Source organism: Gopherus evgoodei, chromosome 1, assembly GCF_007399415.2.
Source record: "Gopherus evgoodei ecotype Sinaloan lineage chromosome 1, rGopEvg1_v1.p, whole genome shotgun sequence".
Taxonomy (NCBI): Eukaryota; Metazoa; Chordata; order Testudines; family Testudinidae; genus Gopherus; species Gopherus evgoodei.
Window position 1 is genome coordinate 191,824,458 of NC_044322.1, and position 25,744 is coordinate 191,850,201.

General features: G+C 39.9%; 1 protein-coding gene across 4 annotated transcripts in view; it reads right to left on the minus strand.

Moving 5' to 3' along the window:
* Positions 1-25,744, minus strand: part of EPHA6 (EPH receptor A6) — an 898,770-nt gene that overhangs the window by 435,992 nt on the left and 437,034 nt on the right. The gene's annotated exons all lie outside the window — the stretch shown is intronic.

Here is a 25,744-nt window from a genome sequence, read left to right on the forward strand (position 1 = left end):
GAACTAGATAAATTCATGGAGGATCGGTCCATCAGTGGCTACTAGCCAAGATGGGCAGTGATGGTCCCTAGCCTCTGTTTGCCAGAAGCTGGGAATGGGCAACAGGGGATGGATCTATTGATTATTACCTGTTCTGTTCATTCCCTCTGAAGCACCAGGCATTAGCCACTGTTGGAAGACAGGATACTGGGCTAGATGGATCTTTGGTCTGACCCAGTATGGCTATTCTTATATATAGATGAGATAAACTACTTTAAACGAGGATTTAGCCTGTTAAAGTTTAGACTTTAGGACGTGTTTTATATGTAACCATTTCTGTTTCCACAACTATCCTTATTCAATGTCTCTTAAATTTTCACTATAAATATATCTCAATGCTGTGATATATTGGCGCTGATCCTCAGTTGGCCCAAAAAAGCTGGTGTGTGCGCTGTTGCTCTGGGGACAGTTTATCTGCTAATTTCTGTGAGTGTCCCGAGGTTAAGGGCTGGATGCTGCAGGGAATGCTCCAAGGGGGCTTAGGGATTGGGTGAACCTATTGTTAACCTGCAAGGCAAAGTAAGTACTGGCAGAGCCCTGAGGAGATTGTCCAGGTGGCTAACAGACTGGTGGTGTCAGGGACTAACACATAGTTAAGTAAAAGGAGATCTCCTTCTCACTGAAGGCAGAGGGGTAACAAGGTGACTCACAGTCCTGGACATCCTGAGAATGTGTCAAAATTACTATTATAAGAACAGAAGTACTTGTGGCACCTTAGAGACTAACACATTTATTACTATTATAGAATCACAGAAATGTAGGGCTGGAAGAGATCTTGGGAAGTCATCCAATCAGCCCCTTGTGATATGTTTGCATTCCTTTAATATGTTCCTCAATTAATACCTATGGAGTCTGTCATTTTCAGAAGTTACTTTTTATGTATGTTCATGCAATTTAGTCATCTTAAACTATGAAAAACTGCAGTCTGAAAAAGCATTCCAATTTGATGATTATTCCAAAAATAATCTTTGTTAACACACAGGATATTTTCTAACCACCAAATTGCCAGAAGATGTTTTATTTTGCCTAACTTTATCTAAGTGAAATGACTGTGTGTGCTAGCAATTATACTAGCATAAGCTTTCGTGGGTGAATACCCACTTCATCAGATGAATGTAGTGGAAATTTCCAGGGGCAGGTATAAATATGCCAATGCCCGAGATGATGGGGCGTCCAGGATTTCCAGATTTGTGGATCTTGGGTAGTAGAATAATCCCGGTCGGGGCAAGCGCTGAGTTACAAAAGCATTTGCTCCAACCCTTCAGATGGAGAGCATTCACCTGCACGTTCCCCAATGTAATATACACCATCATGTGCCAGCAATGCCCCTCTGCTACGTACATCAGCCAAACTGGACAGTCCCTACGTAAAAGGATAAATGGACACAAGTCAGATATTAGGAATGGCAATATACAAAAACCTGTAGGAGAACACTTCAATTTCCCTGGACACACAATAGCAGATTTAAAGGTAGCCATCCTGCAGAAAAAAAAATTCACGACCAGACTTCAAAGAGAAACTGCTGAGCTTCAGTTCATTTGCAAATTTGACACCATCAACTCAGAATTAAACAAAGACTTAGTGTATGGCTACACTTAGAGCTGCACAGCGCTGCTGCGGGAGTGCTCCCGCGGCAGCGCTTTGAAGTGCGAGTGTGGTTGCAGCGCCAGCGCTGGGAGAGAGCTCTCCCAGCGCTGCAGATACTACATCTCCCCATGGGGATTAGCTTACAGCGCTGGGAGCCGCGCTCCCAGCACTGGGGCACTGTTTACACTGGTGCTTTGCAGCGCTGTAACTTGCTGCGCTCAGGGGGGTGTTTTTTCAATTTCATTTTCTTATCTTGCACACATTTCCTAGCTTTTATTTTAATTTCCAAATTTCACTATCATTTGTTGGTCTGTGTCCAGCATTTAGGTAACCTGGATAGGGTTAGCCATTTCTTGTATTTATTTGGGTAGCCCAAACACGTAAGAATGTCATATACAGATGCTCCCTGACTTACGTAAGTGTTCCGTTCAAGAACGCCTTGCGGAAGTCAGGGACGTATATCCAACAATTACACACACACAAACCAACCCGCTTACAAACCAACCCACTTACGGAACTTATCCAGGTTTGAATAACCTGGGGAGCGTCTGTACACAAGAAAATGAAATTAGTTGCTCTTCCACTTTTCCATTACTCTTCTTCAGTGACTGGTTTCCAGACATTCACTAGACATTTCAATTTCTGACTGGTGCCATTTATTAAAAAAGTATAATGAGAAATAACAAAATAGATCATGGGTAGATACCAATACTCTTTTCAGTTCAACTCAATGCTGTTTTTTTTCCAATATAATAACTTGAGCAGTGAATGCAGGTCACTTTTTTTTAAAAAACTTTGGTGGTTTATCTAAACTCACACAGATTATTGAACACAGATGAAGAGAGCAGTCAATGATATTAATATTATTAGTACCTGTCAAGTTAGACACAATTCAATAGTTCATCAAACACTGAGGATCTGCACTATTTAGCATGGATGAATGTTATCCTGCACTTCGTAAGGGCTTTGTCAGGTACTTCTCAAAATTGTTTAAGACTGAAACTAAGAAATCTTGCTAGCAACAAAGAATGACAATTTGCTTGTTGCTGAAGTGACTCAAAACAACCTCTTTCTGTATGTTAGTACATACTCCGACTACATTTCTAGGCTTTGGTTTTGACATACAGACCAACAATCACGCAGTGACCAGAGCTGATTGCAGCATTTCTCTTAGAGTCCAACCAACACCTGATCTTTGTCATTTCCCAGCTATAGATAGCCTTTCAAAGGTCTGCAAGGAAGACTGGCACTCAGCATTCTAGCCACTGCTAAGCCTTCCTTCAGTTGGGGATCTGGATTCACATCTGGTTAAACAATTCACCCATTGGTGGTTTTTAATCTTTATAAATTTTACAAAAGCAAAGGAAGTGTCTGCTGTATTATCCTTTGGATAATCTGGTTTCATATGAGATGTTTTAGACCCTTTTGTTAGTTGCTTTATCCACCGCCTTTATCATTTTAACTGTGCTTGTTTTCCCACTGAGATAATTCAGGACATTCAATTTGCTTTTGGGTAATCCATCTCACATTACCTTTCATAGAGTTAAGTAGATTTGGAAAAATGTTCCTCCAAGTTTTCTTAAATATATCTTTGATATTCTAGTGTATAATATTTTTGTGTTGATGCCTTTGTTAATTTAATTAGTCATTATCTCAATGTCAGGTCAAATCCTGTAGCACTTGGCAAAATCTGTTTTTTCAGCTTTGTTCTATTATATGTAGGTTCTTATATACTCATCGTTGTAGGATCTAAGCGAATTCCAGTACAACTTGTCTTAATATCTGTCATATGTTTGTTGTCTCATCCTTTCTGCAGGGGGTGAAGTGTGTGCAGTGGAGTGTTTTGTTGTGTATTTTATTTTTAAAAAATCCAAACACATACACTGCTATATGTCAGAGAGACAAGGTCAAAGAAATGTGCCTTGCTCTTCAAGTGGGATGAGGTTTGTGATTCTCCTTAGTTCCTAGGAGAGTTTATTCCAGGGTCTTGGAGCAGCCCATGAGAAAGCTCTCTCCCCTTTTCACTATTCTTGGCCTTGATGATCATCAATTAAATATCCAGACAATCTTGTTATAAATAATCTCTGAAATATAATTGGTTTACTTTTGAAATAGAGCATATTTGTTTCCACGGGACACCAATGAGGTACCATGTCTACTTGATTAAACTTACATTTATTAATACAATTAATATTAATAACTTCACAGTATAATATAAATATTTTGTCCCTCTTTTTAAAAATAACCATACATGATTGACTTTGCAGTTAGCAGAATATGAAATGAAGCTAATGTGACTGTAACAGCTATTTGTGTGGGAAAAGGTGATTTTGAGATTCTGTAAATTGAGGAATATGCACTTAAGTTTTCATGCATTTTATTGTGTGATTTTTTAAAATCTACTAAATTATTTTCACAAACTAAAATAATTTGACCATAGCAAGACAACATGGGAGAGTGTACAGTGCAGCTATAAAAATTCAACAAATATACAAAGACATATGGGGGAAGAGAGAGAAGAACCAGGCAAATGAAAAAAGTCTACTTAAGTGTCAGGTATCAGAGGGGTAGCCATGTTAGTCTGGATCTGTAAAAGCAGCCAAGAGTCCTGTGGCACCTTACAGACTTACAGATGTATTGGAGTGGATGAATACCCACTTCATCAGATGCATTAAGTGTCAGATATTTCGTAAGTAATTAAATTTACCCAGACTTTTGAGTGATTATTTTATTTAAGTACAAAGAAGAAAAGCCAAACTGTACAGAAATCACTAGGGTCAAGATTTTCAAAAGAGAAACCAATAATTTTGGGTGCCCCACTTAAAGGGGCTTGATTTTCAGAATGTGTGTGCTCATCACTTTCAGCAAGTCAAGCCCATTTAAAGTGTCTCTAGTGATTTTTTGGGTGATCAACTTGTTTCTTTCAAAAATCCTGATCTTAGCGATTGCTATGTAATTTGGCTTCTCTTCTCCATAGTTAAATAAAATCACTTCCAAAGAAAGCAATTGTATCTTTGCAATCTTTCTGTTTCCAGTACACAGCTGTCAACCATGTCACTTCCCCCAAGAAATGAGAAATAAGCATAGAACTTAGAAGGTTCAAGGAAAGTTAGGTTTCTTAAAGCAGTGATTGCCCCTGAATCCAGGGCAAATGCCGAGGATATTGTCACTGTTGGACATTCCACTTCATGTTGAAAAATGTAGTTCTCTCAGGCAACATTTTAAAAATATTTTGATTCAAGAAAGGATGAGTACCATTGGAACATCACCTTTTAATTAGTCTCTTCAGTAGAAATGCATATAGAGGAAGAACCAGTCCTATTCCCAATTAAAGACCACTGCTCAGAAATGTTTTTAAAGTAAGTTTTTCCCATATCTTATACACCTATATCTCTTAATGATGACATGGGAGGGGGAAAAATAATGTAATTTTTTTCAGATTAATCTAATCTGAGGCCACAAAAACTAAAATATCAAACAATCATGTGGTTCTTGCACGGTGTCACTAAAGGGAAGAGTTAAGGTTGTCTGGATGTTTTAACTGTACATTTTCATACCTTAACATGTTTGGATTTTTTAGTTTAATCTTATCTCTGAATTTCCTGGGTTTATAATGCTTGCTTTTGTTACGCTATCCCTATAATATTCTGTATGAAAATGTACAGTTCTCACCATACCCACAAAAGTCCATCTCCTAGGATTGGTTTCCTAGGATTTGGAGACATAAGGGGAGAGTACTAGCTGGGACAATGGTTGCTGTTCAGGACACCATCCCACTCACAGGACACTAGGATGTCCTCGTGGAAGAGTCAAGATTTATTTTGCACATCGTTCCACTCTGCACCCTGGGTATATTATTATTGTTAACCTTCTCTCTCCATTTCACGTTTCTCCCTTTTCGCCCAACCTTGTCACATCATGTCTGAACTTTGATTGTAAGCTCTTTAATACAGGGACTGCATCTTTATATATTACTGTGAGGCACCTACTACATTTTTAAGTGCTGTAAATATAAATTCCATGCAACAGCTATGATAAAAGAACATTAAAATTGTGAAATCAAGCACCCAAAAGTTAGGAAATGCCACAACTAAAATTGCATAAGGCTCTGCAGACAATACTCCCAGCCTCTGGCATAGGCATGTGACACAGCAGAAGGAGCCACTGTCACAAAAAGGAGGGTGAATGTCCGGAGCACTTTGTGCTTTGGCAATTCTAAACTGCAGAGAAACTCACAGGCAAAAGGGTAAGGCTGCTTTAAGTCAGGGCAGTCATCAGAGCTGCTCTGACCCAGCGCCGTCCTTAGGATTTATGGTGCCCTAGGCGAGATTATTAAACTGGTGCCCCTGTGCCTGATCTGCTCTTAGCAACACAAATATAAGCTTACAGTATTGGAAAACTTGCCACATTCACATTATTAAAACCAGTTTAACTTAATAAAGCACACTGTAATGCTGATGGACTAGCACTAAAGAAGCAGCACTATAGAAAAAATTCTGATATGTCAGAATGATGCAAATAATATAATTTTTTTAATTTATCAAAATTTTATTGGAAATTAATATGAAGAGGTATTGAAATAAAGATTTGTTTTTAATTAAAAGCTATCTTTCTGGCTTTTTTGGCTGCAAAATCAGTAATAATGTCATCGTATGACAAAGACAAGTCGTGTCTTGTTCAATTGCAAGAATAGCAAGACCAATTAGACGTTCCTGACTCATTGTAGAGCGGAGATAGTTTTTAATGAGCTTTAGTTTTGAGAAGCTCCGTTCTCCTGATGCTACTGTTACAGGAATTGTCAGTAGAATACGAGTGGCAATGTACACATTAGGATATATGTCAACAAGTTTGTGGGTATGAATAAACTGTACAATGTCCATCACCGATTTTGCATGTGGCAACATTGATGACAGTGTACTCAATTCTTCGTACAGTTCAAGTCCATTTAAATCAAAACTATCACTGTGCTTCAGGAGGCTCTCTAGGTTCTTGCACTTTGTCATTAGTTGCTCTTGTTTTCCTATTAGGTTGAATTTAGTTACGTCATACAAAAATCCAATCCTGCTCAGGCCACTGCCAGCTGAGTAAATGAAACCCTAAACCAGCAGTGGGCTAAGCAGGGCTGGTGGCTGGAACCCTAGACAAGGATCCCAGGCCCTGCTCAGCCCACTGCTGGTCTGGGGATCTGACCACCAACTCCTGCCAGCCAGGATCCCGGCCGCCAACCCCCCTCAGCCCGCTACCAGCCTGGGATTCTGCTCACCCAGGCTGGCAGGAGGCAGAGTGGGGCCAGCGGCTGGGCTCCTGACTGGCAAGGGGCCAGCAGCCAGAACCCCGGAGTAGCAGTAGGCTGAGTGCTGCTGGCACCCCAGACTGGCAGCAGACTGAGCCACTCAACCCCCCACCGGCCCTGCTCAGCCCGCCACCAGCCCACTCAGCCCGCTGCCGGCTGAGTGAATGGAACCTCAGGCTGACAGCAGGCTGAGTGGTTCAGCTGGCCTGCTCAGCCCGCTGACAGCTTGGGGTTCCTTGGGGGTCCCCAGGCCAGCAGCAGGTGCTGAGTGGGGCTGATGGCTGGTATCCCAGCTGGCAATAGGGCAGCAGTCGTAACCCCAGAGCAGTGATGGGCTGAGCCGCTTAGCCTGCCGCTGCATACCATTAAAAATCAGCTCACCTGCCACCTTTGACACATGTGCTGTAGGTTGCCGACCCCTGCTTTATACACTGGTAAGGAGATGAGCATATTACAGTTGTTGGAGGGCTCTTATCAGGAGTAACAGGCTATAGGAAAGTCAGTCAACATTTTTTGTTTCTCTGATGAAAACTGGCCCACTCTCTGCCTCAAACCAAACCTGTCACTAATAATTGTCAACAACTTAATTTTCTGTTTTTGGCTAAGATATTGATTTAAAAAAATATTGAAATAGGATTCAGGGTTGTTAGCAAGAATTTTTGGCAAACAAAGTTGGTAAATGACAATCTAAATGGCAACACAGTACTGCTTTCACGCTTGGCTCGCCCCCCCAGCCTGCTGGTCCAACAGCTGCAGTAGAGTGGGAGATAAGTGGAAAACTGCAGGACCCCAAAATCCACCTCTTGGGGTGCAGAGTGGCAACAGCAGCAGCAAACCCTCAGGTCCAATCACACGCCAATGGGCACCACCACCAGCCTTACGGACCATGGTGAAGTTAGCACAGCATCTGATCTCAGGGACAGGTCACCCATGGAGCCACAGCAGCTCATCCTGCCCTGTGCAGCTCCCCCCAGATGAGATGGATCGCTGGCAGCTGCCAGCCTGGGGGAGAGGTGCTCCCCAGCTAGGGTGATAGATCCAGATGTCCTGATTTTATAGAGCCAGTCCCGATATTTGGGGATTTGTTTTATATAGGCACCAATTACCCCCACCTGGAATGACCAGACAGCAAGTGTGAAAAATCAGGACAGGGGTGGGGGCGGTAAAAGGAGCCTATATAAGAAAAAGACCCCAAAATTGGGACTGTCCCTATAAAATAGGGGTATCTGCTCACCCTACCCCAATCCCCTATCCTGATTTTTCACACATCTGGCTAACCCCAACCCAGCCCTTTGTGACATTCCAATCCTGGCTCGCTGCCGAGGAAGTGAGTTATTTTCACTTTCATTGCTCAGCAGGCAGGCAGCCAGCCTCCTCCCCCCACCTATCCCCCAGCACCTCACCCAACCCAGCCCTGACAGAGGGGAGGAAGGAGAGAGAGAGGGATGCTCTTGGGGAGGAGGGAGAAAGGAAGGGGTGCTCCGTGGGGAAGGGGGGGACAACAAAGGATACTGGTTCCAAAGCCACAGCCTCACCTCACCTCAGCCGGGGGGAAAGCATCTGTCATAAACAGATTGTTAAGGGTTAATGTCTCTTGTACCTGTAAAGCAGGTACAAGCAGGGAACGGGACACCTTACCAGAAGACCAATCAGAAGACAAGATACTTTTAAATTTGGGCGGAGGGAAGCTTTTGTGTGTGTTCTTTGTTTGTTGTGTGTTCTTCTCTCGGAGGGTCTGAGAGAGACCATACATTACTACAGGCTCTCTAAGTTTCTTTTCTAATAGTAAGTAAAAACAGGCGGTTTAGGTTTTTTGATTGTTTTACTCTATTTGCAATTGTGGATCTGGCTGGTTAACTTTTATATGTGTAGTTGCTGGGAATATTTTGATTTGTATTGGTACTGGGGGGAAAGTCTCTTTCTGGTGTCTGTAAGCTATAGGACCCTGTAATATTTACATCTTGAAGTTACAGAGATAATTCTTTACTTTTTCCTTTCTTTTATTAAAAGATTTCTTTTTTTAGAGAACCTGATTGATTTTTTTTCTTGTTTCCCTTGTGTTATTCCAGGGGATTGGGATAACTCACCAGGACGGGTGGGGGGGTAGACGGGAGGGGGAGAGAGAAAATCTCTCTTTGTTTTCCTTGAATCTGTTTGCCTCTTTGTGGAAGGGAAGGTAGATGCTTCTCTGTATGGTGATTTAAGAGGTTGGATCAGTATCTCTCAGGATAGCCCAGGGAGAGAAATTCTGAGAGGGGGAAAGGTGGGGGGAATGGTTTATTTCTCCTTGTTTTAAGAACCCAAGGGATCTGGGTTCTTGGGGTCCCCAGGGAAGGTTGGGGAGGTCAGAGTGCCCCAAAACACTATATTTTTGGGTGGTGGCAATGCTATCAGATCTAAGCTGGTAATTAAGCTTAGAGGATTCAGGTGCTAGTATCTCATTTTCTCAACTCTAAGGTTCAGATCTGAGAAGGAATGCTATGACAGCATCACACTCACAGGTGAGCTCCTTCCTCAACCCCTCCCCCTTCCCCTTCCCAGAGACCCCAGCAGCCAATCCCCTCCCTCAGACTGTGCAGCATTCTGCTCTCTCTAGGACCCAGCAGCCCTGCTCTTACATGCTCCACTGCTTCCGATTGTCTGGGCTCCGGGCAGAGTGGTGTGCTACGCGGCTGCCTATTCTGCCTATGGCTAAGGACGGCCCTGCTCTGACCTATACTAGGGGCTAGGAGTCACAAAGGAAGATTAAGTCAACTTTGTCTCCCTCTCCTCCCCCATCTTGTACCTTCTGTGTCTGTACTGTGCCTTTTGAAGTATACCCCCTAGGTGGGGGTATAACCCACACATCTTCTGGGTGTGGTGTTCTGTCCCATCTAGCAGCACCGAGACCATTTTGAGAGAGAGATAAATGAGGCTGCTCTACAGCCTTAGCTCACAGCCAGCTGACTTTTGGCTCATGCACTGAGCTCCAGAGGTCCCATGGTAGATCCTACCCACCGACGATCAGGGTCTGCTGGCGTTAGAGGGGGAATTTCAAGCACTCTTTGTAAACAACTTACACAAAGTAAATAAAAATAATGTAAGAAAAGTAACCAAGGCCTGAAATTTATTTTGCATGCATGTGTATATCTTTAATATGTATCCACAAAAGAGTACCATGAGTTGTCTGAACAATTTCATTTTGCTTTGGATCCCGTCATTCATTCCTGCATAAGCTGCAGCTGGCAAAAATAAATTCAGTTACTCAAGTTAAAAAAAGAAAAAAAAATTCGTTGTCCTTCTCAGCTATGCTTAGAAGAAAACTAGCAATTATCCTCAACCCAGTGAAGCTGTGTCAGTGATTTGAGAGAAGCATATCTGTACTGGGCATCTAAGTCAACAAAGTAGCTATATGAATAAATGAGGAGATTGGCACAGGAAGATTCCAGTTTTGATTTGTACATGGACTGTTGTGATCTGTTAAGCATTACTATATAGAACTGTTGCCTTATTCTCCAGTGATGTGTCAAAAAAATGTATGATCTTTGTAAACTTTTGCTTAAAGTTTTCAGACACAAGTACTTGCGGTCTGATTTTTCAGCAGAACTGTACTCAGATTCCTCTAATTGGAGAAAATGAGAGCTCTGAGTATTTAACACCTCTGGAACCAGCTCATTGACTCATCTCCTAAATATGGATTTAGGTTCTGACTTTAGGTACCCAAGCTGATCCTAATTATCTCTGAATTCCACCAATCTTTGCAGAGTCATAAATTCTATGCAGAATATCAGTTGCAATGTTTTTTATTACTTATGTTTGAAGATATAACAGCTCTCAATGCTGTTTACTTTGGGCAGGTCACTTTGATCAATAAGTATATGCTCATGTAACCCATGTGCCTAATAGGGAGATTCCCTTTAAGAGACCCGTTGTGGGGAGGTAGGAGTAAGTGGTGTCTGGGCATTGTTGCTAGGCAGATTAAGCACTCCACATCCAGAAGCTTCTGGAATTGGGTGTGGTAGTTATGGGTATGCAGCCATGTGCCCTGTGTGAGCTGGGAGAAGCTGAGCTCAGGAGCAGGAAGCAGACTATTGTCCCTAACTCTGAAGAATTTTACAGCAGGTTAGTGATATAGTTAAGCCCTCTAACAGGGAAGCATGGGCAATGCTAATTATAGCAAACGGAAATTGGGAGGGAAAATAACTTATTTTATTTTAATTGTATGCATGGATTTTAGCCAAACTGTTCTAGTTAAATTGTCCCAAGTTCAACTAATCTGATTCACTAACATTTTCTTTAAATGTAGTAATGGGGAAATAGTGATTTCTATTTTGCTATTCTCAGTTTTGTATTTTCTTGTAACAGGGTTTTCTTTAAATCTATACACTTATGACTTAACTGAGTGGTTGGTTAATTAGTCAGCTGACTAGCTAGCAGTGTTTTCAGCAGAGGAAGTCTGCAGGGATTCCAGCTGAAGATTTCTACAAGCAAGTGGAGGGAAGATGTTATTTTGGACTCAGCAGACTGTTTAGATTTGGTGATCAAAGACTCTAACTGAGACATAGGTGAATAAAACCAAAGCTTTTGGGAACTCTCGGTTTCTTCTCACTGTGTTTCTGTGGGGGCTGGATTGTTCAGATTTTAATTTGTTTTCTTTATTTATGTTTATGTCTAACTGTGAAGATAATGTCTGTGAATTATAAAATAGCTATGTCATGCTGTAAAAATTAGATTATTTCTTTATCATAAGATTTTATAAAGATATTTAATTAAATTCATTTCTTTAGTTCCTTTTGTGACTTGAATGTGGGGAGGCTGACCCTGTGCAATCCTTGCTGAAAATCCTTAGAGACTGAACTCTGGGTCTCCTGCTACTTTCTATGGGAGTTGGGGTTTTTTTAGGCATCGGAGAACAGCAATGAAGTGAACTCTAGCCCACCGAAAAGTTACACTCACAGTCTATAATAAATAATAAAATAATAATAATAATAATAATATTTTGGAAGTTTCAGTGAATCTGGCTATTCAATGGATAAAGCATACAGAGAACTATGTCCTAATTTACAATGCACATAGCGTGCCTTCCATAGGCCAATCTCAAAGAAGTTGCTAAAAGTCTATAGATCACACTAGCACATTCCCTATGTATTCTGAAATGCACTATCTCAAATTCTGTTTAATTTTCCTTTCATTTTAGGTCCATTTTCAGGAGAAAAAAAATATTAAGATACAGAATTTAAACAATGGAAACTCACGTACACATGATATTCCGAATGAAGCCAGCAGATGCTGCTTTTGTCCAACTAAGGGCAGAAGCTAGTCCTCAGTATCTTATATGGCTATTGCCTGTTCAATATTAGAGTCTGGTCAGGATCAGGAATGCTGATGGTGGAAAGCCTCATTCCCAATGACTGGTTTGATGATGTCACAGGCATACATCAAATCTCAGTGGTGGGACCTTATCATTCAAAAAATAAAAGCATTATCTATTATGTTCAGAGACTTGGGAACAGAGCTGTGCAAATCATTCTTTAGTTCATTGGCAAATCTGGAAAAAAATGTTAAAAATACTGTTTTAGGTCGACCTGAAAATGATTTTTTTGGAATTTTCAACAAATTGAAAAAAAAAAACCAAAAACCTTTGGGTTGAAAAAAATGTTTCAATTTTGAGCCTTAACATTTATTTTTTAAATAAGATTAAAGGACATTTCAAAACAAAAAGTTGTTTTGAATCAAAATATTTGATTTAGAATGTGTCAAAATGAAATATTTAGAATTTCTAAATGTTTTTGTTTTTCAACATGAACAATTTGGCAAAACCAACACAAATTTGTGAAACATTCCAGTGTCACCAAATCTGCATTTTAGAACAAAACAAAACAAAAAAGTTTTGGAAAGGAGATTCAGAAGGTTACAATTATACTCCAGTCTTGAGAAAGCATATCCCTTTTTTAATTTCTGCTTTTCTCCAATAACACATCTCTAAATCCAGATTTTGAGAACAGCATCCCCTCAAGAAGGGGAATCCATGTACCTCCTCAAGATCACTATAGTAAGCGTGCAAATTCTTGTGCAAAAATGCTTGCACAAATGGTCTCTACTTTTTTTTTTTTAATCTGTCTTTTGGTTTCTAAAACATGGTCATTCTTTTCCTTTTTATGCCTGAATAGAATATCTATGGACCTGATCTTCAGAGATGCTGAACGCCAACGATTCCCATTGATTTCAACTGCAGTTTGGATATTGAGTGCCTCTGAAAAACAGGCCCCTAGGTCTGTATTTATATGTACCAAAATCACTTCTCTTGTATCTTGCTATGGTTCAGAGTTTACAGGCAAGCAATCTCCTTTGATTATTAAGAAATTATTGTAAACAAATTCCTGTAGTTGCTGTGTTAATGTACTATGCAGTAAACTATTTTATTATCCTAACACTTTGTGAGACATTATGTAACCCTATGTGATACCTCTGAATAAGGTCACATTATATGTCAGCAATTTACAAAATTTAATCAAATGCTGATTACCAATCTTGCTATTAATATATCATCTAAAATGTTTTACTGATGTTTACCAACTTACTGTCCATGCATTATATTAAAAATGCCTACATACACACAAATCTCCAGTTTATGTTCACCCTGTAGAAGGACATGCTACTTTGGACTAAAAAGTGTAGGCATATTTAGGGCCTGATCCTTCTCTCCTTATCTTCATTGGCAAAACTCCCACTGACTTCAATGCAGATAGGAATGGGATCGTAATTGTTGGGTTATTAAATGCATTTATCAATCTTTTGGAAAGCTTTTCGCTCATTACAGTTAATGCTCATGTTAAAGTTAACCACATTCGCCCTTTGCTCACCTAAAAAACAATTGCTCAGTTTAGTAACATAAATCTGGAAAATTTTGCCATGCTGAAAAAAAGTAAAAGCTAAATTCTTGGGGGGAATAAAAAGGGCTCTGCATCTAGATACTCCCCAGTGTCTATGCAGAGCCCTAGTGGATCAATACCTGGATGTAGAGGTGCATCTGGGTTGATCAATTTGCAGGATTTAGCCCTAAGTTATTACACTGGAAGTTATAAAATGACAACTGAGTATACATATCAAGTATACCCTGTGTTGATTTTCTCTACAACATGGAAAAATTACTAGAAAGTAATGTACATATTTTAAAAAAGGTCACTGTTAAAAGTGATCCTTTCGATTTATAAGAGACAATTCTGTATCCTAATACAGTATATCCAATATATATAAACAAACCAGTAAGCAAAGGTTATCAAAACATGATTTTGGAGGGGAGTTAAAATCATCTTTACACTGTGGTGATTTGATAAAGATCATAACACTTGTTACAGTCAAATGTTTGGTATTTAACATGGGAACACTATATTTTTCCTTAATATTAGCATCAATGGATACAATTATCAAAAATGTCCAAGTGACTTAGGTACCTAAGTCCTATGTTTCATAGAATCACAGAAATGTAGGACTGGAAGGGACCTCAGGAGCTCATCTAGTTCAGTCTCCTGCACTCAAGGTAGGACTAAGTATTGTCTAGACCAGTGGTCACCAACTGGTCGATCATAATCGACTGGTCGATCTTAGAGGATTTCCCAGTCGATCACAATCTCCGGTGTAGTGTGGCTGCAGCTAAGGCAGCTAAGACTCCCTGCCTACACCGGCCCCACACCGCTCCCGGAAGTGGCCAGTGCAGCCCCGCGGCCGCAGGGGTCTCCCTCTGCATGCTGCTTCTGTCTGTAAGCACCGCCCCTGCAGCTCCCATTGGCCAGGAGAGCTGTAGGGGCAGTGCTTGCAAAGAAGGGCAGTGGGCAGAGCCATGTGCCCCTCGCACCTCCCCCCAGGGGCTGCAGGGGCATGTTGGCCTCTTCCAGGGGTGGTATGGGGCCGGAGTAGGCAAGAAGTCTGTCTTAGCCTCGCTGCACCTGCCGCTGACCGGGAGCCACAGGAGGTAAGTGCTGTCTGGCGGGAGGCCACACCCCAACCCTCATCCCTGAGCCCCCTCCCAGAGCCAGCACCCCAAGCCCTCTCCTGCACCCCAACCCCCAGCACCTCCTGGAGCCAGCACCCCATACTCCCTTCTGCACCCCAAACCCAAGCCCCAGTCCTGACCTCCCTCCCAGAGCCAGCACCTGTACCCCCTCCTGTACCCCAACACTCTGCCCCAGCCCAGAGCCCCCTCCTGCACCCAAACTCCCTCCTAGAGCTTGCACCCATCTCCCCATCCTGCATCCGAACCCCCTGCCTCTGCTCAACACAGAGCCCTCTCCCACACTGTGAACCCTTCAGTCCCAGTCCACAGCCCGCACCCCCTCCCAAACACCAACCCCCTACCCCAGCCCGGTGAAAGTGAATGAGGGTGGGGGAGAGCAAGCGATGGAAAGAGGGGGCTGGATGGGGCTTTGGGGAAGGTGTGGAATAGATCCTGGGTTGCCCTTAGATTCAAAAAGTGATCTTGGGCATAAAAAGTTTGGAGACCACTGATCTAGACCAGCCCTGACAGGTGTTTTGTCTAACCTGCTCTTAAAAATCTCCAATGACGGAGATTCCACAACCTCCCCAGGCAATTTATTTCAGTGCTTAACCAGCCTGACAGGAAGTTTCTCCTAATGTCCAACCTAAACCGCTCTTGCTGAAATTTAAGCCCATTCCTTCTTATCCTATCCTCAGAGGTTAAGAACAATAATTTTTCTCCCTCCTCCTTGTAACAATTTTCAGGTGCTTGAAAACTGTTATCGTGTCCATTCTCAGTTTTCGCTTCTCCAAACTGAAAAAAAAATGGGTTTGTTTAATCTTCCCTCAGAGGTCATGTTTTCTAGACCTTTAATCATTTTTCTTGCTCTTCTCTAGACTTTCTCCGATAGGTCCACATCTGGTACCCAGAACTGGACACAATACTCCAGCTGAGGCCTAATTAGAGTAGAGTAGAAGAATTCTCCTGTCTTGCTTACAAAACTCCTGCTAATATATCCCAGAATAATGTTCACTTTTTTTGCTGCCGTGTTACACTGTTGACTCATATTTAGCTTGTGGTCCACTGTGACCCCAAGATCCCTTTCCACAGTACTCCTTCCTAGGTAGCTATTTCCTATCTTGTATGTGTGTACCTGATCTTCTTTCCTTCTTTGCATTTGTCCTCATTGAATTTCATCCTATTTACGTCAGACCATTTCTCCAGTTTGGCCAGATCATTTTGAATTTTAATCCTATCCTGCAAAGTACTAGCAACACCTTCCAGCTAGGTATTGTCCACAAACTTTGTAAGTGTACTCTCTGTACCATTATCTAAATCACTGATATTGAACAGAACTGGAGCTAGAACTGATCCCTGCGGGACCCCACTTGCTATGCCCTTCCAGCTTGAGTGTGAACCACTGATAACTACTCTCTGGGAATGGCTTTCCAATCAGTTATGCACCCACCTTATAGTATCTCCATCTAGGTTGTATTTCCCTAGTTTGTTTATGATAAGGTCATGTGAGACAGTATCAAAAGCCTTACTGAAGTCAAGATATACTACGTCTACCGCCTCATCCCTATTCACAAGATTTGCTATCCTGTCAACGAAAGCTATTAGGTTGGTTTGATACGATTTGTTGTTGACAAATCCATGCTGTCACTCATCACTTTATTATCTTCTAGATGTTTGCAAATTGATGCTTAATTATTTGCTCAATTATATTTTCGGGTACTGAATTTAAGCTGACTAGTCTAATTTCTTGAGTTGTACTTATTCCCCCTTTTTATAGATGGGCACAATATTTTCCCTTTTCCAGTCTTCTTGAACCTCTCCTGTCATCAATGACTTTCCAAAGATTATTGTTAATGACTCAGATATCTGCCCAGTCAGCTCCTTGAGTATTCTAGGATGTATTTCATCATACCCTGGTGATCTGAAGACATCTAACTTGTCTAAGTAATTTTAACTTTTTCTTTCCCCATGTTAGCCTATGATCCTACCTCATTTTCCCTGGCATTCACTAAGTTAGATGTCCAATCACTACTAACTGTTTCTAAAGTGCTTGGGTGATTTTGAGTTTCAATTTTACTTCAGCTCCTAAATCATTTAGGCACCTTTGACAATTTTACTTAACATCTCTAAACTAATGACATTAACCAAATTATTAGAAAATATTTCTGTAATAGCTTATGTACATAGACCAATTAAATAAAATAATTAATAGTAATATAATAATGAAAGTATTAATCTGCACTACTATAGTCCTTTCATCAAAAGATTTGAAAAAACTTTGCAAACGGTGTATGACTACACCTTTACCCCGATACAACGCTGTCCTCGGGAGCCAAAAAATCTTACCACATTATAGGTGAAACTGCATTATATTGAACTTGCTTTGATCCGCCGGAGTGTACAGTCCCACCCCCTCCGGGGTGTGCTACTTTACCGCCTTATATCCAAATTCATGTTATATTGGGTCGCATTGTATCGGAGTAGAGGTGTATAGGTTTTCTTCTTTTTGGTTTGCAGTTGTGGAAAGTGAGGCACACAGAGGTCAGGTGACTTGTCTAAGGTATTACTTGCTTAATTGCCAGCCAAAGTCTTGACATCAAACATTCTGTAATTTTTTTTAAATAAAAAATTACAAACCCCACATAACTACTATAATTTGAATCCATCTGCACTAGCTATGCCTCAGGTTAACAATAAATAAAGTATTTTTAAGTGCTGAACTAAAGTTTCTCCTTCGGTTTATAAGCTGAACACATTCATGCTGCAAGCCCAACCCCACTACAAAAAGCCCACACCGTTAGCCATATATCACTTACTCTATACACCTCTACCCCAATATAATGCAACCTGATATAACATGAATTCCGATATAACGTGGTAAAGCAGCGCTCCGAGGGAGCGGGGCTGCACGCTCCAGTGGACCAAAGCAAGTTCGATATAACATGGTTTCACCTATAACGCGGTAAGATTTTTTGGTTCCCGAGGACAGTGTTATATCAAGGTAGAGGTGTATCACATTAATAGGTATTATGTGCACAGTATTAATATACTTCATGTGTGTGGGTGTTGGGAAGTTATGTTCATGTATTATGCTCTTCCCACAATTCTGTTCACTCATGCTAAGTCCCATAACACACTGTAGAGCTAAAGTCAGCTTTGCCACTAGCTAACAGAACTTGTCAAAGGCAAAATATTTCTGTTCTATGTCCTAGTGCAGGTACCTTCATAGGCAGCTGGTTTAGAATACAGTATCCAAAAGAGAGAGAAAAAATACAGAACAAAACCACAAGATAAAGAACTGTTATGAACTGAGGGAGCAGAGGGGGTGGAGGAGTTGGATTTTAGTGATGCATAGTAACTTGTAATAGTAATTGTATAGTAATTTGTAACTTGTAAAACCAGACTATTAATACAGTTAGTATAAATGCATAATTCTGAAACACACATTCTATGTGAGCTGAACATGCTGTGAGATAAGAATAGCTTCAGTTATTTGGTCTCCTAACATTTTTAAGAATGAACCATAAGTGTAGTCAAACAATTGGCTACACTTTTTACATCAATAAAACACACACACACACACACACACACAGAGAACTGCACTTAGGTTTCTAATTCATCCCTCTCCAAAGTTCCTACCTTGAATCAACCAATCTACAATCTTTGTCTTTAGAGTTCTGTATATAAATTATGGCCAGTATTAATGTTAAGTATGTCTACAGGGCATGCTTAGGTATTCCACAGGAGTCTTTTAAAGGAGAACTACAATGTCAATATTCATTTTAAAATAAGCAGATTTATGGGATGAATAGTGTTGGGATTCCCTCTGGAAGAAGAACCCAATAACCCAGCCCAACTCCAAACTTGTCACTCAGGTTTCTTTACTGGATACAGTTGATCAGGCTCACATGTAAGGAGTGGATACAGGGTGTACAACACGTCTAAAGTATACAATAATGTTAAGGCTGTTGATTAATCACAGTTAACTCACACAATTAACTCAAAAAAATTAACCGTGATTAATCACAGTTTTAATCACAGTGTTAAACAATAATAGAATACCAATTGAAATTTATTAAGTATTTTTGGATTTTTTTCTACTATTTCAAAAAATATTGATTTTAATTATCACACAGAATACAAAGTGTACAAGTGTTCACTTTATATAATTTTATTATAAATATTTGCACTGTAAAATGATAAAAGAAACTGTCAATTAACCTAAAACAAGAACTGTAGTACAATCTCTTTATCGTGAAAGTTGAACATACAAATGTAGATTTTTTTGGTGACATAACTGCACTCAAAAACAAAACAATGTAAAACGTTAGACCCTACCAGTCCACTCAGTCCTCCTTTTTGTTCAGCCAATAATCGCAGGAGAGAATGCTGGCCGCTTCTTATTTACAATTTGCCTGGCACTTTTGTAGCTGGAATTGCCAAGTATTTATATGCCAAATTTGCTAAACATTCGTATACTCTTTCATGCTTTGGCCACCATTCCAGAGGACATGCTTCCATGCTGATGAAAAAATATGTTAATTAAATTTGTGACTAAACTCCTTGGGGAAGAATTGTATGTCTCCTGCTCTGTTTTTCCTCGCATTCTGCCATATATTTCATGTTATAGCAGTCTCAGATGATGACCCAGCATGTTGTTCATTTTAAGAACACTTTCACTACAGATATGACAAAAAGCAAAGAAGGTACCATTGTGAGATTTCTAAAGACAGGTACAGCACTCGACCCAAGCTTTAAGAGTCTGAGGTGTTTCCAAAATTTGAGGGTGGAGCAAGCTTTCAGAAGTCTTAAAAGAGTAACACTCTGATGTGGAAACTACAGAACCCGCACCACCAAAAAAATAAAATCAGTCTTCTGCTGGTGGCATCTGATTAAGATGATGAAAACAAACATCGGTTGGTCCACATCGCTTTGGATCGTTATTGAGTGGGACCCATGATTAGCATGGACGTATGTCCTCTGGAATGGTGGTTGAAGTATGAAGGGACATATGAATCTTTAGCACACCTTGCGCGTAAATATCTTGTGAAGCCAGCTACAACAGTGCCATGCGAATGCTGTTCTCGCTGTCAAGTGACATTGTAAACAAGAAGCAGGCAGCATTATCTCCTGCAAATGTAAACAAACGTTTGTCTGAGTGATTGGCTGAACAAGAAGTAGGACTGAGTGGACTTGTAGGCTCTAAAGTTTTACATTGTTTTGTTTTTGAATGCAGCTGTTTTTTGTACCTAATTCTAATTCATCTTTCATGATAAAGAGATTGCACTACAGTACTTGTTTTAGGTGGATTGAAAAATACTATTTCTTTTTCCCAGTTGAAATATTTGTAATAAAAAATAAATATAAAATGAGCACTGTACACTTTGTATTCTGTGTTGTAACTGAAATCAATATTTGAAAATGTAGAATATATCCCTAAACATTTAAATAAATGGTATTCTATTATTAACAGCATGATTAATTTTAAATTGTGATTTTTTTAATTGCTTGATAGTCCTAAATAATTTATCAATATATACATTCCCAAAAAGAAACTACCAGACGTGCATTCCATTCTAGATCATACCACATACTCTATGATTGGTTCATTAATTTATAAAAACCAGTCTCACATCACACAGCTGCCATTCATTAGACATCATTTACTTCTCTCGTATCCCTTATGCATTATTCACTTCCCTACTTTTCTCTTATCTACTCATCATATATTTACAAGGTTGCTGTGAATGCATACTTTGTTAATTGTTTCATGTCTTTGCTCACAATAGGCCTTCAACTACTCTACTAACTAGAACTGGGAAACAGGGAAAGAGCTATGAGCATATGAACAAATTTAACTATCATACAAAAAAAATTTGGTTCTGCCAAGACTATACGGTGAACTGCACCTTAGACCCCCTTTTAGTCACTCTTGAGTGAACCTCTTAGATCTGGTATCCTTCACCTCACTATGAGTGGAACCACATGGTCCAACCTGTTGGCTATATCTCTGGGCTGAAGCCCCCTGGCTCCCAACTGTGGTTTTGGCACCTGTGCTTCCCTTTGGGACTGTCAGGCTCTGGGTTCTAGGCAATCAGGCCTAGTGGTTGAGTGGTGGTGGAAGTGAGATGTAGGGTTGGGATCAGGCTGAGGGCAATACTTATAACTGGGGTCAATGTCATGGGCAAGCCAAATTAAAACCATAGAGAGCAGGCTGGAGGTCAAAGCCAAGATGGTGTCCATCCAAGTATCTGAGGGTCTGGAGGCAGGTGCAGGGCTGGAGCAGGGTCAGGGCAGGGCACAGACAAGGCTGAAGAAGGTTGGGAAAAGGCTGGGGTAGGAACAGTAACCAGATCCAGATCAAGGGCAGGCTGGATGGCTAGGAAGTCCATAACATTGTGAGGCAGCAGGAGGGCTCCTAACCAAGTAGTGCTGTTGCACAGACTAACTTGCAGCTCTGTTGGGTGGGTCAGTGAAATACTTGTGCTTGGGGGGCCACCTAGGGTGACCAGACAGCAAGTGTGAAAAATTGGGACAGGGTGTGGGAGGTAATAGGAGCCTATTTAAGAAATAGACCCAAAAATAGACCTATAAAATCGGGACATCTGGTCACCCTAGGGCCACCTGACAGAGGCATTGCTCAGGGAGAAGCTGTTACCACATGCTTGAGCGATGAGTCACTGCAGGCTCTGTTGGAGGGTTGAGTCATGGCAGCTGAGTCAGCAGCCCAGGCCTGGCTGTGGGTTTGCCTCACAGGGAGCCTGTGGCAGCACACCTTTGCAGTGACATAGAAAGAGTCTTCAGAACAAAGCATTATTTATTCATTTCTCAAAGGTTCAAATCATTTAGGAAAACGGGTTAACATAATGAAAAGACTAGACACACAGCTCCTTACATAAGTTTAACCACTCAATCCATAGCTCAAGGGAGGTCCAGCTTATTGCCATCACTGAGGTGGGAGAGCCAAACTGTCCCACTTGCAGCATGCTCCCTCCATCTTGGTCAACCTGGTTGTCAGACTTCATCTGCTGCTTCCCAAGGAGGCCAGCATTTTTTTTAGATATAGGATTCTCTTTGATCTTAAAATTGGTCTTGGGAAAAGTAAGCCATTCTAGCCTGCATGGAGGCAGATAGGGGGTATTCCCCAATAAACAGCTTTTCTATTGTTCCTCCAAATCTCTTATCAGTGTCATTGTTTCATTTCCTTTGTGCTTCTCCCTTAATAGCCTTCTTAGGTTTAACTCCTGGCAGTCAGTCAGGTTAATATCAAACAGATATCATATGCTTTTCAAGTTGTTTAGAAAAAAATATTATACAACTCCCTTATTCCCCACAGCAGCCTTCATAAAATCTGTTCGCCTTTCCCGGGCTTGCTAGAGATGCCCCAGAATATATCATTCTGAGATATTAGCTCTAGAAGAAATCTTGTGTGCTTACTGGCTGTTCTTTTAGCTCCAACCATTCACAATGAAGTACAAACAAGAAAGAAGTATAAACTTGATTTTAAGAAAAACTGATTTCCTTTAGAGTTCATCTTTAAATTACTTACAGCAATACCTGCACTGTATACCTTCGAACAATAATGTCTCATTTGTAGGAGTTGGTTTTATTAATGAAAGAAAACTTTTGGGCATTATATTTAAAAATAACTGCTGCACATTGAAGTTATCTATATTTTAGAAAAACGTATCAGCTTGTACATTTATTTTTTTAAAAAGAAACATTGTCATACACAGATGGTCAGACCGATTAGAATGATCATTAAAACAAAAAATAAATTAAACCTTATAGCTACATAAATACACAATCGTAGCATCTATATAGGATGTATCCCCATTCCCAGGCAAATCACACATTTTTTGTCTATTAATGGAGTGTTATGGTAAAGTTTATTTTCAATAATTTTTGGAAACTTTTTATTAAGACAAAGTTACATGAAAATGTTCACACACTACATCATATATTACTTAAACAGGATCAGGTTAATATTCAAATAACCTGGCTAAGGATTCTGGCTTGCTGGCTGGGGAGCCCTCCTCCTCCGAGCATACTAATAAGGGTGACAAAATTCTAAACACTTATTGTCTTTTTGGTACTTCTCTTGTGTATGTACCTGGTGTGAAAGATTTTCCATTACTGGGACCATCCAGATTTTGCTGTACCACAATTCTAAAGGAAAATGCACATTTTCCCAATAATGTGCAATACTAAGGCTAACTAACAATAAAAAAAATTTGTTATTCTGTTTAAAATGTAGATCCTCTACTGTAACATTAAGCAAGCAGGTCAGGGGATATCTAGGAAGTTGGTCTTTCAACATAAAATTAATCTCGTAATAATTTACCCCAGTAACCATCTAATTTCTGGACATAATCCTCATGTGCAAGTATATTCCCCTTACCCCTCCAAGAGAGTGTCTCCCTAGTAGCAAAAAAAAAAAATGGATCTTAAGTAGAGTCAAATGCCATATATACTGTAACTTATACACTTTTTTAATGAGCTACACAAATTGAAGATGTATATTCTCTTTCCCATATAGGGACTCACTCATCCAGATGAATTTCTTTGTCCAAATCCCTCCCACATCTTTTCAGTTGGGTTGTATCTTATCAACATCATTTTCAATCTTTAACATTCATAAAAGTATCTTCTGTTCAGTAGACAAAAGACCTATTCCAGCTAACTAACACTTGGTTCCACTTTTTCACACTTCCCTTTTCTATTTTTTTTAGCTAAAGTACCGGTACTGATTTTTAAAAATTCATTAGTAATTGAGAACGTGTCAATAGTTTACACTTTTTTTTTCCAGTTTCTGAGAAAAAAGAGTATATAGCAATTGTAAGCATTTGTTTTTATTTACACAATAAGATGAACAAAGACTCCATTACATTGAGGCTTTTCAACCTGGGAGTTCACAAAATCATATTTGGCTGCCAAAGCTCTTATACTAGATTTTAGCCTTTGTTGATAATTTGTAAAAACCACAGTAGTTTTGGAAAAGTTCAGGATAATTTACTTTGTCGTTTTTAAGCCCCTTGACACAAAGGGTACTCTAGCAATGAAATTTGACAGATAAATATATTGTTCAAGTTCAGAATTTCCAAGATCAGAGAAGGCTCATATTCAGTATAAAATTTAACGGCAGCTCAGTCGTTGAATATTAAACATAATAAATCTAACAGTAAACAGCCAGCAGTTCAGTGGTATAGGGAGATATCACCCTGTATGCATAGGAAATTCTCTCTCTTCTTTCCCACCACGTACTCACTCTCTTCTTCTTCATATCAACTTCTTTCAGTAATCTTTCTTTTACCATAATTTCACCAAAACTCGTTTTGTGAAACGTATTTTTGGCTATGCATCTGTTTTTGGCTATAAGCTCTTTGGACAGGGAAAATACGTAAAGGCTTGATCCTAAACATGCTTTCAGATGTAGTTAACTTTACTAAAGAGAGAAGCCAGTATGTCTGCTCATGAATGAACTTAGATTCTTAGAGAGACACAGTAGGTGAGGTAATATCGTTTATTGAACCAACTTCTGTTGGTGAAAGAGACAAACTTCTGAGCTACACAGAGCTAATATTGACCAAAGAAGAGGTCTCTGTAGATCGAAGGTCTGTCTCTTTCACTAAGAGAAGTTGGTCCAATAAAAGATATATATCATCCACTGTGCTTCTCTAATATCCTGGGACCAACAGGTCTACAACATTACAAACATGAGATTCTTAAGTGCATCCAGGATCAGGGCCTAAATTTGTGAAGTATCAGAGGGTAGCCGTGTTAGTCTGGATCTGTAAAAGCAGCAAAGAATCCTGTGGCACCTTATAGACTAACAGATGTTTTGGAGCATGAGCTTTCGTGGGTGAATACCCATTGCATCTGAGGAAGTGGGTATTCACCCACGAAAGCTCATGCTCCAAAACATCTGTTAGTCTATAAGGTGCCACAGGATTCTTTGCTGCTAAATTTGTGAAATGTCACATAAATTTAAGCTAATTATATCTACTCTACCTATATCTAAATTACCTCAAATTATATTATACATATATGAAGTCTGAAATTATATTGCTAACAGATGATGCTAAAATCAGAGAAATCCAAACATCAGTTTAAGATAAGTTATTTATAAACACAACCACAACAACACAACTTAAAATGAAAAGAAATGAACACAAACTCCCTTCACTATAATAAACAAACAAGTGAAGTGTTCATATACTGCAGGCAGCATGTATTTGGAAAATGGAAATTCATTTTCGCAATTAAAATGCAGGTGTTACAAAAATGATACATTTACTCATTTTGAGGACTAGAGACCAAATATGGCCTTTTTGAGTGTGTTCTGAAGCGTGTAAATGTAATATTCAAGCAAACAATGGCACATTACTCAGACTCAGGATTTGCATCTGTTTAGAATTGGGTGGCTTCTGATCATTATGCCATAAATCCATATTCTGTATTATGTGATTTATTGTTTTTTTTACTCTTCTGGTCCAGTGGCTCTCTTAATTATGGGATGGAAATTTAACATCAAGCCATAGTAGGCCCTCTCCTATTCTGATTTTTGCTTGTCTTCATTTTGTCTGTTCTTTGTAATTTTCAAGCATTTTACAAATTCCTGTTTTCTAGTGGCTAATTGAAAGTCTCCCACTAAACTTTCATGTTTACAATTTTCATTTCACAACCTACATTCAGTGTACAATTTCACATTTTCTAACACTGACATTGTCACTGCATAAGTCTGTTTATGTATATATTTAAAAAATGGCTGAAAACCAATGTCCCAGTCAAAGATGCCATGAAAGCCACACGCTTATGCTCTCTCAGTAACAAAGATGATTAAACCACTTCAA